The sequence below is a fragment of the Clupea harengus genome, chromosome 11 (genome assembly GCF_900700415.2).
Source record: "Clupea harengus chromosome 11, Ch_v2.0.2, whole genome shotgun sequence".
Lineage (NCBI taxonomy): Eukaryota > Metazoa > Chordata > Actinopteri > Clupeiformes > Clupeidae > Clupea > Clupea harengus.
This window is the reverse complement of record NC_045162.1, coordinates 13,345,209-13,361,227: the sequence shown is the minus strand read 5'-3', so window position 1 is coordinate 13,361,227 and position 16,019 is coordinate 13,345,209.

Here is a 16,019-nt window from a genome sequence, read left to right as displayed (position 1 = left end):
AGTGTAAAGAATAAATACACTGCCTACTCTTACAGTAATTTCCTTAATACTATTGAATCACGAGGATATAATAGCCTACAATAGCTTACACCCCAAATAATAGAAACACTTACTCTGAATCAAATAGGTTTAGCTGGATTTCCTTATTTTACTTGATATAGTCACTTTTATTCGATGTTTACATCAAATTACTCTAAAGGTATCGCATCTGTCTAATGCTTGATGGCCCTCGGCTCTTTGCAGTAATGCTACTCTGCTGCAAAGTGTAAGACAGACCATAAAACGTGTGGTACATTAGACTGAAAACTCATTCAATGACTTCAGACATTCTGAAGCCTAAATGTTTGTTCACTCCTGGACCCTTTTTCTGACTGCCATGTCTTTTAAAACTCACTATCACAGCCCACTCCTTAGAAGAGCTCACTGCTGCACCAGAAGACTACACACGCTATTTACTGTATTTTTACTGCTTTATATAAAAAGTATTTTGTGTCTTTTGGCCAGGGCAAAAATCTGCAACTTTAGTCATAGATACAGTCCAATGCAAATCAGCATATAAATCAATGAAATGAATAAAAGTGAAATAAAACTAGAATATATAACAATTGGCTGTTTTGAATTAGGGCTGTTTTTGATGTTGAGCTGACATCCTAGCACCTGGCTGCATTCACAGCCCTGCCTGATAAAATATGTCAGAGCCACGGGGTTACTCGCGCTCACCCTGTTAAATGTTTTTAAAGTCTCCTAAAAGCATGGCAAGCTTTTGTGCTTTTGGCTTGCACACTTGTTTTTGAATCATATTTTCATTCACACACCACAGATATGATTAATGGGTTGTTTTCGGCCATTCCCTCCACAAGACCAAAATATGATGCTGTTAGACTATACATTTTATAGCACAGCCCTATTTCCAGCTGGTGTCAAATCCATGCCACTGTTGTCCTACAGGTCTCTGGTTTATCCCCATAATGAAGATGGTTAGACAACAGTCCAGTACAGACATATGACATATGACAGGGAAGCAAGATAACACGTTTGAGCTCGTCCTCTGTAAAACATATGGTCCAAGACTGTATCTGAAACTGCAGCTACTTGTAATGCAACCTCAGGAACTGGACTGGACTTTCTGTAATCTATGTCAATATTAAACACTAATATCATACTCCAGTATTAAACAGTATTTACAGGACTGGACCTTACTTATTCAGCATAGCTACAGCGGGGCTACTGTGCAGACATGCACATGCACAGACAGACAGACAGACAGACAGACAGACAGACAGACAGACAGACAGACAGACAGACAGGCAGGCAGGCAGGTAGGCAGGTAGGCAGGCAAGGAGGAACGCAGGCAGGCAGGCAGGCAGACAGACAGGCAGAGAGGCAGCCAGTCAACTGCTCACCCGAAAGGTACACAGCAGCCGGCATGGCCCGTTTGAGTAATCACTTCTTGCATGGAGCATTAAAAAGGTTGGGTGAAATGCGCTACAGATGTTAGGCCCACCACACCTCAGCCCCCCCCCCCCCCCCCCCCCCCCCCCCCCCCCCCCTTAAAAAAAAAAAAGAAAAAACACACACACACACACTGCTCGGCTGCTGTCTTTCTTTTTCACACCCTATCCCTTTGAGTGTGCGCCGTGCGCCCACCTCTCCATTGTCCACATCATGGTAACAGCTGGTAGCTGGTCTATCAGTGGGTCAGGACGAAAACAGAGGAGTTCAGGGAGCATAGCATAGTATTGTAGCATAGCATTGTAGCATAGCGCAGGGTGAACCACCCACTCGGCCTCACCTCTCCCTCTCCCTGTGCTTTATACTCCCTCTATCATAAGCTTCTGTTTCTATGTCTGATTAAAAGATGACAGAATTGCACCTGCTGCTCTTTCCATCAACAGCATGTAGTCCTAATTGTGTCAATGAACAAATCAGAAAATGAACAAATCAGTGGGGAGAGAGAAAGTAAGAAAGACAGACAAAAAGAAAGAAAGAAAGAAAAAAAGAAAAGCTTAATGATCTGTCAGATCTGTGCTGCCATGTGCTTAGTGCCAAAACAAATACTCAATTGCTATGCACACTGCCGTCTCTGAGATACATATAGACCTTTAACCATCAACACTAAAACACACATCCTTTACTCAGTCTAGGGTTCTGAAACACACTGCCTGCAACGTTCAAATAAGTGGGGAAATGTATTGCTTTAAAAAAAATAATAATAATAAGTGAGACAGCAATTTATAATTACATAAAAATCTCTAGACAACATTCAGAAGGCTTCACTGTCTTAAAAATGATTACTTTTGTTGTATTAGTAGCCATTATATCACTATTAGTTTGTTTTAAACACTTATGATCCTGCTGACCATGAAAAACTTCACAGTAGATTAAATACTTATTTACTATCGGCATAGCTTACAGGAAAATATATGTATACATTGACACTTAATAATAAAAGATGTTTTGTCATGTAATACAACACCATTCGACTGGGGATATCTGACATGTAAACGCCGTTTTGTTGCACACTAAACATTTGAACTGTGGGCTAAATACTGTGAGTTTACTGCATGTATTCTGTTAGCCACACTTTATTTTTATAATTTAACTAATTCATACTGCCACTGCTAAATCAAATGTTCTCAAATAGTGTGGTGTCAAAAATGCCGATAACACACACAACCTACCAAGATACCACGAGTCTCATGGTGGGTCTCCAATGGGCTGACGACTCGCAGTCTCTTTTAATAGAGGAAAATCCTTCACTCTCTGGGCTTCGACTTCTTGACAGCCGCCTCCGAGTCAGTGCAACTAGTCTACCGACTTTGTCATGAAAGTCGGCAATTTGCCTTTGATAGGCAATGGTCAAAAGTATGAAAGCAAGTTGTTTGTAGGATACTCTCCGTGGTGGTACGATATAAAAAGAATGATATGAAAATGATCAATATGAAAAATATAAGGTCATAAAAATATAAATGTTTAAATTGTAAAATATGTCTTTAAATAAAATCAAATGTCTGTCTTCAGTCACGTTTGATGTGTTGCCGACAGTGGCCTTACTTGAGGACTATCTAGTCATTCTGAGGCAATTTCCACATAAATCCACTTTTAAGGACGGGACAGCATCCAACTCGGCTCAGTCACTCTCACTCTCCGGAAGTTTGCATCCTACCCCATCTAGGGCTGCTACGACGGGCTCATGGCAATTGCTAAAGGTCCGCGCTGGCCCCTCCCCCTTAACGCCGCTCAAGCTGCAAGAGGAAAAACCTGTGGTGGAGCTGACGCTGGGAGTGTTGTTGTTCGCTCATGTTGTTGTCATACTCATGCATTGCATAACATCAAGTGACGCCATTGCCGATTTTTTTAGTCGATGGTATAACCTGTGGCGTATAATAAAAACGCAACGTTAATGCCTGAATGGACTGATTCAATTATGTAGACTAATGTGATGCATGGGAAGCCTGCATGCTGCTGGGCCACATAAGAGGAGTCAGTGGGCTGATTCAAAATATGAAATAACTATTGCATAAAAGTCCACAGTTATGTAACTTGTAAAAATTGCATGCAGGTTTTGTTTGCTGAAATATATTGTTTCCCATATTTCCTGTGGTGTTTCCTTTTACGCCAAAATCACAGATTGCCATATAACAATCATGTGTAAAAGTAATTCCTGAAAATACCTCTGTTTTGTGGGCCGTCACTTAACTGATCAAACTGTTGGCCATATCTTTGCTTATTGGCATGCGTGTTGATACTTACAACTCACCAGAGCGTCTTGCTTTATAATACTTTTTTAGTAAAGTTTTGATTTCTTACTGAGACGGCACTCTTCAAAAGCACCCTAATGCACCTTTAACTGATATTTACTTCTGCTCTTGTATGTACTGAGATGTTTGTGATTCATGATCAATCATTTCCTGTAGCTTTGGGGAAATGTAGTGGCACAAGGGCTGGTCTTAAAAGAATGTGATGTGCTGGGAAACCCACAGAGTTTAGAGTCATTTCAGGTTGCTGGTTATACGACCTTGACCCCTCGAATCAGAGGAGGTCAAGATAGCTGCGCACTTAAGAGTGTGGAGCATCTGGTTCTCATAAGAGCAGCTCTAGAGTGTTAGCAAGACAGACAGAGAGAGAGAGAGAGAGACAGAGAGAGAGAGAGAGAGAGAGAGAGAGAGAGAGAGAGAGAAAGAGAGAAGAAGAAGGGAGATAGAGGGAGGGCTAAAACACTTGCTCTTACGTATCGGAGACCACAGGCTTCCACTGATGTGATTGTCTGGTTCCTCCCCAACAACCTGAATGCCTTTTTCATCACTCTCTGTTTTCTCCTGGCTTGGCAGCGCGTCACTGCATCCCCCTTCCATCGCCGAGGCTCTGTATCCTAACCATCATTACCTCGAGGGCAGGGACAAGGTCGAGAGTGCGTGCCACAGACTAATAAAGAGCAGGAAAGTTTTCTAATGAGTTTTGGCAGAGCAATCCTAAAAGAGATTATGTATTGTTTACACCAGAACTGGCCTCATATAAACCAATCTTGCATGACACGGAGTAATTCTTAAAGTGTTTTCTCAGTGCCGAGGATATTCTCTTTCTCAATCATTTTTCCACTGATGATCAACACTTACAACATGTGCTTTTCCCTCGTTTTCTCCCAGCGAATGTTCAAACAAGAAGCAAGCTACAGGGGAATGTGTTGGACTACTGACTACTGAACTGTTGGACTGTATTTGGGACCTGTGTGACTATCAGTACTATACATTACTTGCAGTTAGATGTATAGAACACTGCACAGATGTTTACATTCCAACTGGACCTTCGTATGAAGCCTATATATCCCTAAATGCATCACTTGAACATAGGGCCACTCCAATTCAGCAAATGTGCAATATCCTCAAGTGCAATATCTCACCTACTAGTATTTTGTTAGTTATTAGTTATTATTAATCGTATTTTATTTATATATTTAACATTTTAAATTAGCTTAGTAATTAAACTCTTTTCTATTTTTAATTGCTGTTTGTTATTTGTGAATGCACCACCAGGATTGCTTTCTCTATTTCATTGTCCTCTGTGTAATGGCAGTGAAGGAATTGATTTACCTACGTATCTATCTGGTTGCCCCTCCTTCCCACCACACGCACACAGGCATTAGCTGACATAGACATCCTGGCATTAATAATGATTATGACAAGTATCGTCTGACTCACAAGGTGTTAACCTTCTGTGAAACCAGTCATTTCTTCTCTCCCTGAGCTTTTCTAAAGCATATAATTCCTTTTATTTGGATCTAGGAAGATATGCCCGACACTTGGGCAATTTTCGTAAAAATCGAGATATTACTCCCATGGAGTTTAGCATCCTGCCCAATGCTCTGTTCTGTTTCTGACTGTGTTTCCTCAATCAGATAAGACTGGAGGGGTCTTCCTCGATGTTAGTGTATTCCTTCAGGACTGGGGACACATACATCATCCTTGGTCTAAAATCCAGTTCTTGCTTTAGAAACACCATTGGTAGGCTTAAAAGACTAAATACAGCAGTAAATAGAGACGTTCCTATGGTGTCCAGACCTGAAAAACAGAAAGGTATATCTTTCTAACTGTCCCTCTTTAGTGACACCCTGTGGTTTCTGATACAACCTTTCATCTGTAAGAATGTTCCTTTGTTGCTGTGAAGTGTATTGTTTCGCCAATATTTGTGCGAGCCACATATCTTGAGTTAGACATATGTCTTTGACTTCCCTTAGAATTGTCTAAAGAACTTCAGGAAAAAAAAACACTCCATGAATTTCAACGGAACACATTCCTCCTATTTGGATGTATGACTGAATCAAATCATGAGGCAGAAGAGCGCTACAAAAATGTAATCTAACATGCCTTACACAAAAGATAATCAAAATTATTGTAGATAATCAGAATTAGCTTCTTGTCCCAAGCATGATTCCATGCAAATGATTCTATGCTTTTACATGCCATGATTCTTTCACTAGCCACCATTCTGTGACGTTTTTGTAGTCATGGTTCCTCGTTTTATTAAACTGTACATCATTTTCACCTAACAGTACATTTGAGTAATTACTGTGAAATATAGGTGGCTAGTGTGTGTAATCTGTTATTGGGTCTCCTACGTAACATGAGACTTCAGATCTGTCATACATTTTTTTCCATTTGTGAGTGTAATTAACCTCTTGTTAATAAATGTCCACATCCCTTTGTTCCCATGGCATATTTGAAAGAGCTGGCAGATTAGCGAGAGACACACAAAACAGTGGCGTGTTAGAGTAGTGAGATGAAGATGACAGAAGCTAATCTCTGTGGCTAAAGTCGTCCTTAGTGCTTAGATTTCTTGAACTGACGTGTATATGAAGTCAACATCAATCTCCTGACGGCGTCCATATCCTCACAATCCAACAGGGGGCCATGACCGGCTGCTCCTGAGGATTCTTCAGAGCATTGATCCTCTTAAAAGGTAAATGCCAAGTGGGAGGTTTACAAGATATCCTGGCTTCCCACTTGGGCCCCAGATCTGCGTCCAAACCACAGTATGCTGAAATATGCAGGAGGTATGTCTGCCTGATGTTGCATGTCAGAGCCGGTCAGAACAGTGGCAGGTCTGAAACCAATAAAACCTACTTATTTTATAAAGGGTACTGCACATTATATTGCTCAGTGGCTCTGATTGGCTAGGGAGTTTGGAGGATGATTTATTATTTTTATGCATCCAAACTTTGACTGTCATTTACGCAGTCGCTGTTTCTAATCATACGATAGAAACAGCTGTTGACTCTCCTCAGTGATACATTGTGCTGGTCTCTTGGTGTGGTCTTTTGTGTTTTTCTCAAATTCTGTGTTGTTTGTACACGTCCGTAAAAAGTCTTATGTGTAGAGTTGTTTGATGGCAGTGTTATCTCACAGTGTGAAACTTTAGCATGTAGAGAACTGGCCTCCCATCTATATGTAGCAATACATGGTCATGTGGACATTTTTGGCTTTTTCACTTCACTGCAATCATGTCAGTGGACACCTGCAATAATTGCATAGAATTAGTTTCCTCAAAATGTCCAATCGAAATATCACAATGCTACCACACTCTGTATTTTAGTAGCAGAAATTGGATCTGCATATTTATTTTATGTAAACAGTAATATTTTAGGTAATTTCTGATTTCTGATGTGTCACTCAAGTAGCTCAACTGATACATCAACACCATCCTATGAGCATAAGACAGTGACGTGGAACTGTGGATGTTTTTCAGTCTTTGGGGCAGTTGCATGAATTGGAAAGCAGACACTTTTCGGAGTAAGATTCATTATTCTTTGTTCTCTCTTAAACACCTCTGTTTTATCTACATCTGTGGCTAGATGCCAAACTGCATGCCTTGGACTAAAAAAAAAACAAGTGTTGCTTTTGACCTTGATGAGCTTTGATAATCAGTCATGGACACCTTTTTTCTCCAATGGATGTATTCTTCTCCAGATTTTTCTCAAGATCGCAGCTTTGTTCTGTAATGGATTCGGTCCTAATGTAGCAAGGACTGTATTTGTGCAGCTATACATACCATCACCGTATCTCTCTCAGACTGAAGCAGTCATAGATGTAGTATACTATCATTGAAGTCAAATTGTACAAAAGTTAAATCAGACAAAGCAATGGAGAGACAGAAAGTTTTCAGTGGGTATTTTCAGTTATCCTGCAAATATTTTGATAATAAAAGATTTGGGGAGGCACCAGGAGAGATACCAATCTTTGGGGGAAGAGTTCAGGGCTGGCTTAAACTGAACTTACAAGGCAATTCCAGCTCACAGAGGGATGCTTTGAAACTGGCCCGAGTCATAAAAGATTAATCTCCTTTTAATGCAGTTTTGTTTAGCAACTGTGAAGTTGATTTCCTGGCTGGAGCAGGCTATCTGCACTCGGTGATGATGAAGTGTAGTGAGCTGAGGTGTTCTTTTTTTACCTCTGTCCTCTTTGTTCCTGTCCTTCAAAAAAAGACCATACTGGTCTTTTAGGCTTTGTGGAAATTAATAAGTTTTTATTGCCATAAGCCACCCCCCGGGTTTGGTTTAATCCAGCTCTGTTTGAAGAGGAGGGTTCTCATCATCTTGTATGGACGGGGGGTGTGGGGAAATAACAGCAGCCCCTCTAATCTAAAAGAATGCAATTATTTTCTTTCAACATGGCTCTGTCTATTTGCTGAAATTCACAATGGACAAAGGAAGAAAATAACACCAGAACCATGGGCCGACCATACAGGACATTAACTCTCACAGGAACCACTATACAATGTCTTACCAAAGGTGCTGACTGCTGTGTGACACCGCTTAAGAAATTAGAAAAGATGACGTGATGAGCAAACCGCTCAGAGCAGACAACTTGTTGCTTTTTGAAGTAAAACCCACAATGTTATTCACATCAGTGACTAATGAAAACATGACAAATTGAAGAAAACTGGAACGGTATTCAGACCACAACAAACACTGTTGTATGAAATCAATCTCACTTCATTGTTCTTTGAAAATGTATCCCAAATTAATGTAATTATAAATTAAATTCGGTGTCAATTTAAATTCTGGCTCAAGATCAGAAATGTAATGCAATACAAATATATAAGTCCAGTTGGGATGGCATGAAAGAGGAACTAAAGTATAAACTCACTTCAGTTTCCATTTGCTTCTATGTGGTACATGTTACTTATTATATTAAATACATCCTAAAACCAGTTTAATGTTCAGTAACAGTCAAACCCTGTCTGTTTGTCTATTATGAGGAAATATTCTCATGGCAATGCGTACTGTAACATTCATGAAATCCTTGACTAAGCTAAGACTTTCCTCATATGTGATGTTATGGACTACTTTATACGAGTAACATTTGTACATGAGAATGCTAATTTTCCTTATAGTTTAACCTCACACTGCGAATAAAAAAGAAATGTCTTGATGCAATAAATCCTAACTATCGGATTTTTAAGTGGTTTCAACAGACCATGACCATTAAACTATATAGATCTTCTGTTGGTATTATTACCGGTTTGATCAATTGCCGAAGTCCTGACCAGGGGCGCACCGTTAGGAGAGGTAAACCAGGCAAATGTTTGGAATTGCAATGACAATTATAAACCTTACACCACAGGCGCTATACCAGACCTGGGCAAAGTGCGGCCCAAGGGCAATTTGTTGGCTGTCCCTGTGCGGCCCGCGGAGGTCAATTGTAAATTAGGAATCAAGCGTAAATACCTGTAGTTATTATACGGCTCTTCAGAATGTTCCAAAAAGTTCCGTTGATTTGAATGGGGCACTAGAGGATGGATACCCGACCCGAGCCCGTCGGAACCTGTCGGGACCCGACTGGTCTGGCCGGGTTCGAGACAAATATTTAGAAATTAAAATCGGGCTCGGACACATCAGCGCGATAATGCATTGAACATTCCATATTTTAAAATATCTTAATAAATAGTGAAGTCAACGTGTCTGCTTCACATTATGCAGAAGTTCGTTTTTGAGAATAAAATAAATCACATTTAGGATAACAGCCTTCTTCCCGTGGCGGGAATTTGCTTAGGTCCTAGCTGTGACAACGCATACAGGTGGCAAAATGGCATCACGGAGGAAGTTAAAGAGAAACTGTCATCTGGAGAGTTTAAAACGATACTAAACGAAGGGAAATCTACTGTATCGAGATATTTCTGCTTAGTAGTCGATGCAGATTCTAATTAGGCTGTTGGATATGTCCAATGTAAGAAGTGTGAAGTTTTAATGAAATATGATTGATGCAATCCTCTGTCTCCACAACAACATGGATTAAACCTCGATGGTTGGACTATGTAGCTAGATTTCAAGAAAAAAAAAAGATCTTCAATGGTAAGACTTGTCTGTTGTGTCTCCTTTGGTTTAGCATATAACGTGAGTTTTATTAAGGCATAGCGTGTGTAATGTGTGGGCTATTTCATTCCGTTTGTTAACCTTTCCTGCTGTCTGTCTCTGACCGTAGTTGGAGATTGCAGGGGAGACTAGTATTACATGTTTTTAACTTCGCGGTTAATTCCCTTTCCTTTCCATCTGCTGCTGGTTAGTAAATAAATGCCCACTGTATTCTTTCTGAGGATTTATTCTTCACACACTGGTTAACACTGTTACAGCACATACGTTTTTAGCTCCTGTCGCTAAATCCAAATTATTCATAAGCATCACCGTCCTCTCTCTCTAGCACAGCGCTTGTTTGTGTGAGCGAGCATTTATCTGTTGATGCCCGAGTTTAATAAAGCCAGGCTATTCATAAAAAACGTACGTAAATGTGGCATTAGTATGAACAGTTGAGAAATTGATTCCGTCGGTTCGGGTTCGGAAAAAAATATTTGAATGGCTGTCGGACTCGGGCTGGGCTCGGTTACTACTCTGTCGGATGCAGGTCGGGCTCGGACAGAAAAATTAGGCCCGATCCATGCTCTATGGGGCACCCCAACGTTCGCAGGTCTGTAATTTCTTTATATTCACTGCTGCGAAAAATGTATGATTGCTGTCATTGGCAACGGGTTATGTGCTTCTAATTCACATCTTTCATATCATTCCGCAACGCAAGTAGTCCGGTCATTTAACGTAACTGAAAGTCATTGAAACTCGAAGTCAGCAGGTGGGTTGCTTCGCATTTCTATTGTTTTGGCAAGTAACCGTATAATAAGCGGGATATTTTTTTATTTCCGTAGGCCTACATCCGTGCGTGTGGGCGTGCCTGCGACTATTTGCGCTGATAAAAATTGATATTACTATTCATTTGTATACTTATACTGTAGCATTGCAAGCTTGCTCTCGTGTGTGTGTGTGTGTGTGTGTGTGTGCCATGTGTATTGATCTTTAATACTGCAAAAACATCCTCATTTTCAAAATCGTTTTGGTGAATGTTGATTAAATAATGGTGTTTGTACTATGCCTGCACCAGTTTTTTTTTTGATAGCCTAAATGCAACATCTACTCTTACCAGTAGCAGTTAATCAAAACCATACAATTTAATGTTTTTTCATAAAGAGATACAACTTATATTGAGCAGAATTGAGTTCAGCCTATTGGTCCGGCCCTCCACAACAGTCCCACTATCTCATGTGGCCCCTTGGGGAAATGAATTGCCCACCCCTGGCGTAGAGGGTGGACAATGATTTAATGTTGCAGTCACGTTGTTGATGTCACACCTGCTCGGTCATAAGAATTATAACATCAGACTGAAAACAAAGACACAGAGCAAACAGGTCCTACAAGACATGTTTAATTGTTTAAAACTGTTAAAAAGAACTAATAAAACCCATGCGCACACATATATATATAAACACACACACACACATTCTGCAGACATGGTCACTTTCCGATGGAGCTGAGGATATTGGCCTGTTAAGAGACAGAAAAACAATAATCAAGCACATTAACATACCAGCCAGAAGCAGCAAGAAACCAGAACCAACCACTGGCCTCTCCTATGACTGTTATGAGTTCAGGATGCAGCTTAGTCTAGAAAGGATCTGCCACCATCTGTCTCATTCACACCTGACCAGACCAGACCAGACCAGACCAGACCAGTCTCAAAGCCAGAGTCTACCTGGGCTGCTTTAACCTTTAGGAACGTACCGTCACACCAGTGTGACGGCCCCTGACTGTCGTTAAAAGCGTACCGTTACACCAGTGTGTTTTAGAATGGGGAGACATGAGCGTTCCAATTGCAGCGTAACAATGAGCCTGGGCTACTACTTGATCGCTAACGCGAGCCAACATTGTACACTGCCACCTTATCCCATTATTTCTCTCAAAATGGTCTTGTCACTATCATTTTGCTAACTAAGTCTAGTTTGTGTTATAATATTTGTGTGCTCCAACTATACATGACAACGTTGGCAAGTATAGGGAAGACATGACCTCCGGTACAACAAAACAAGCTAACTAAGTGATAAAAGATTCCCCGCAGGGAATCAATATATTACCCATATAATGGTAAATCAAATTTGATCATAAATCAAAATTGTTTTTCAACGTTTAGTATAATATCATAGCCAACAAGAGCTCGAGATGAAAATCAGCATTACAGCGGGAATATACTGTACAAGAAATGCTTCACGAGCACTAAAGCTAGCTTTAGAAAAATACCCCCCTCAGGATACGCATACCTTTAGCCTCATCATTGATGCACAGAAACTGCGCAGACACCTTTTCACATTACAATTACTTGTCAAACCCAAATCATACTCGCGCATTATCAGCGCATCCACAACATGCAACAGGTTGAAAAACATAGCGACTGACAGATACCGGCATCTCATTCATTTATTCAAGACAGACAAGATAAGAAATAGTAGCGTAAACAAGAACTCAAGCAAAAAAAAACATGGCAAGCAATTTTGAAGGGAGGAGGCGTCAGCTCACAGATCAGGAAATTCGGGACATCTTTACAGCTGATCCTGAAGATGAGGATGTTGAAAATGACGAGTCTGACTGACAACTCGTCGGACGAGGAGCTACCAGAGAATTTGGCAGCCTTGGAGGAGGTTGATGAGAGGCTGGAGCTGGAGGACATTGAGGTGATGTCAAACTGGCAAAAGGGAAATATCACCCCAAGGCCTGTCATTTTTTCTGGGGATTCAGGGGTTATTAGGCGTCCTAGCGTTAACACGGAGGCAGAGTGCTTTAAATTGTTTATTACGACCTCCACCATGGACCTGATTGTGACTGAGACCAACAGTTATGCCCAGTCACTGAGGCAAAAATGTAACAATGCTGGGAAGCTAGCCAAATGGGTGGACACAACTGTGGCAGAGCTGTATGTGTTTTTGGCTGTTTTTTTTTTTTTTACCATGGTCTGGTTAAAAAAAATAATATAAGGGACTATTGGACCACAAATCCCCTTCTAGCCACTCCGTTTTTTGGTACAGTATTTTCCCAGGACCGCTTCCTACTGCTCCTTAGATGCTTACATTTTTCAAATACCACCTCGACTGACCCCCTCCGAAAAATTCCAAAGACCATCAAATGGTACCGGAAACTGTTTTTTTATGTACTGGATGTGGCTGTGTTCAACAGTTATGTTGTCCACCGCCAGCTGACAGGGCAGGATATGACGTATCACCGGTTCAGGGAGAACTTGGTGCACCAGCTGATGGAGGAATACCACACTGCCAGAAGGCCCTCATGTGGACGGCCAACGCTGAACACTCCACTCCGACTCTCTGCTCGCCACTTTCCAACGCTGGTTACGCAGACAGCTCAGCAGGGGGGGTCGAACAAGGCGCCGTTGCAGGGTCTGTCAGACGACAACAAGGCGTCCCCAAGTGCGGAAGGCCACAAAGAACATTTGTGTCCCCTGCGACGTCCCACTGTGTGTGACTCCTTGTTTCGAGGACTATCACACCCTCAAGCATTTTTGAATTCTCCCTCTTGTGTCTGAAAAAAAAAAGTTAATGTCTCAAAATGAAATTTTCAATTGTTCGTGTGTGTGTGTGTCCATGCCCACATCTTGGGTCTAACAATAAATGTTTCTGGTTTCTCAAATCAATTATTTTGCTCTTGAAAATAATTAATGACTTTACACATTTGTACACACTTTTTGTCATTTAGCATAACTTACATTAGCTTTGCAAAGTAATACACTGATATGTGATACCTGTCCACTCGGTGTCCATGAAATACCATCCGTTCCTATCTAAGACCCTCCGGACGGGCTTATGGATCCCATGGATGAGGGAATGGAGCTGGAGCTGTGAGGTGATGTTAAAATGGAAAACGGGAAATATCACCCCAAGGGGTGTAGGTAAGGTGAGGAGGAGAGAGGAGAGGAGTGTAAATAAGGCCTGTAAACTTTTCCAGGGGGTGTTCAGGAGAGAGGAGAGGAGGGGTGTAGGTAATGTGATGAGGCGAGGAGGGGTGTAGGTAAGGTGATGAGGCGAGGAGGGGTGTAGGTAAGGTGAGGAGATGTGAGGAGGAGAGCAGGGGTGAGGGTGGGGGTGCAGGGGTGAGGTCCTCGAGCGAGCCGCCGTTGAGCGTGGAGAGGATCTTCTCCCGAGACTTCTCCATCAGGGACGCGTCCATTTGAGACTCCCAGTCCATGCCCACATCCACGCCGCCGTTCTCCTTCCCCTCCGAAATCTGACGAGCACGAGACTTAAGGTGAGAGAGTAGACAGACAGGTACAGGAGACGGGTACGAGGGCTCTAAACTCAAAACATTTTGGGTTCCTGAAGAGTCTAACTAGATCTGTCTAGTCGGGTTCAGTGTCTGAGTTCTGGTTCACTGGCCACTAGCCCAACAACTGGCTTATACAGGAGGCTGGCATCAGACATCGGGGGGCATTCCCAGGCACCCTGCAGACCATGCAAGATGGAGTGGAACCGAATGGGAAGAGTTTCCATCAGTATCACATTCCATGTTTTTCCTGGATGGAGCAACAAGTCTGGAGCCTTTGTTGTTATTCCGCAGGCATTCTTCAGACAACACACACTGCCCCCACGGACGACTCTGCCAAAACCATCAGCACAAAGGGAGTGACAGAGGAGGCACACACACGGCTCAGGAGCGACACACACACACGGCTCAGGAGCGACAGAGGAGACACACACACACACACACACGCACACAGGGCTCAGGAGCGACAGATGAGACACACACACACACACAGGGCTCAGGAGCGACAGAGGAGACACACACACACACACACACAGGGCTCAGGAGCGACAGAGGAGACACACACACAGGGCTCAGGAGCGACAGAGGACACACACACGGCTCAGGAGCGACAGAGGAGGGAGACACACACACACACACACACACACACACACAGGGCTCAGGAGCGACAGGAAACACACACAGGGCTCAGGAGCGACAGAGGAAACAGAGCCCTGTCAGTGCAGCACTTGCAGACATCAAACATCCCAACTACAACAGCTCTCTACGCTCCTACACCGTCACACACCTGTGCCCTCTCCCTGATGGAGGGAGACGGAGGAGAGGAGAGAAGAGAGGATGAGAAGAGAGGAGAAGGGGGGATTAGAGAAGAGAAGAGAGGATGAGAAGAGAAGAGAGCACTGACCTCACTGTGCTCCTTTTTCTTCTTGTCAAGAGCGAGGTATGATTTACACACCAATGCACCCTGTTCGAGATGCACCTGTGACACTGAGTGAGAGAGAGCACGTGTGAGAGAGAGAGAGAGAAAGAGGGATGAGAGAGAGAATGCGTAAATACAACTATACTGAATTATTTATGGATTTTCCTGAAACTCAGGGGCCACCTCTGCATAGCCTGGGAGCAGTGGAGGACACAGTGTGTGTGTGCGTGTGTGTGTGTGTGTGTGTGTGTGTGTCCCATGTGACCATGCTTCATGACTCATTCCTAGGCTAGTGCTCTGAAAGCAAAGAGCTGATTCATGGACAGTGTTGCAGTAAGTGGACATAATGGACTTCAATCTGCTATATTAAAGAATTCAAACACAGACACACACGCACACACACAGGACTGCAAACTAAGACTCAGAGAGAAACTGAAATTGTCTCCTTGCTTGATCAGACCTCTGGGAGGGTTAAGTACAAAAGAGGCCTACTTCTTTCTTTGTGTGTGTGTGTGTGTGTGTGTGTGTTTGTAAATGTTCAAATGTAACTTTGCAGTATGATTAATCCAGTCATCATTATAAATGATATGGACCTGCTGTTCCACCTCATGCAGCTGCGTGATAACCATAGAGTTAAAGCCCCTGGGCTGTACTGCTATACTATCACACTGCTGTGTGTGTGTGTGTGTGTGTGTGTGTGTTCTCCCTGGTATAGTCCCAAATGACACAACAAGAGCCAGTGGGATTGTTGCAGGAGAGGAACACTATCAGCACCGACCACACAGAGACCAAGATGCTGAAATATTAATAATAGGAAAAATACCCGACAGAGACGGAGCCAGCAAAAATGTGTTACTGTGTAATGTGGAGTTACTTTTGTGTGTGTGTGTGTGGGGGGGTGGGGGGGGGGGGCTTGCTATGCTTGCTGTGAGGGTTACATGTCCACTGCCTGAATTGATC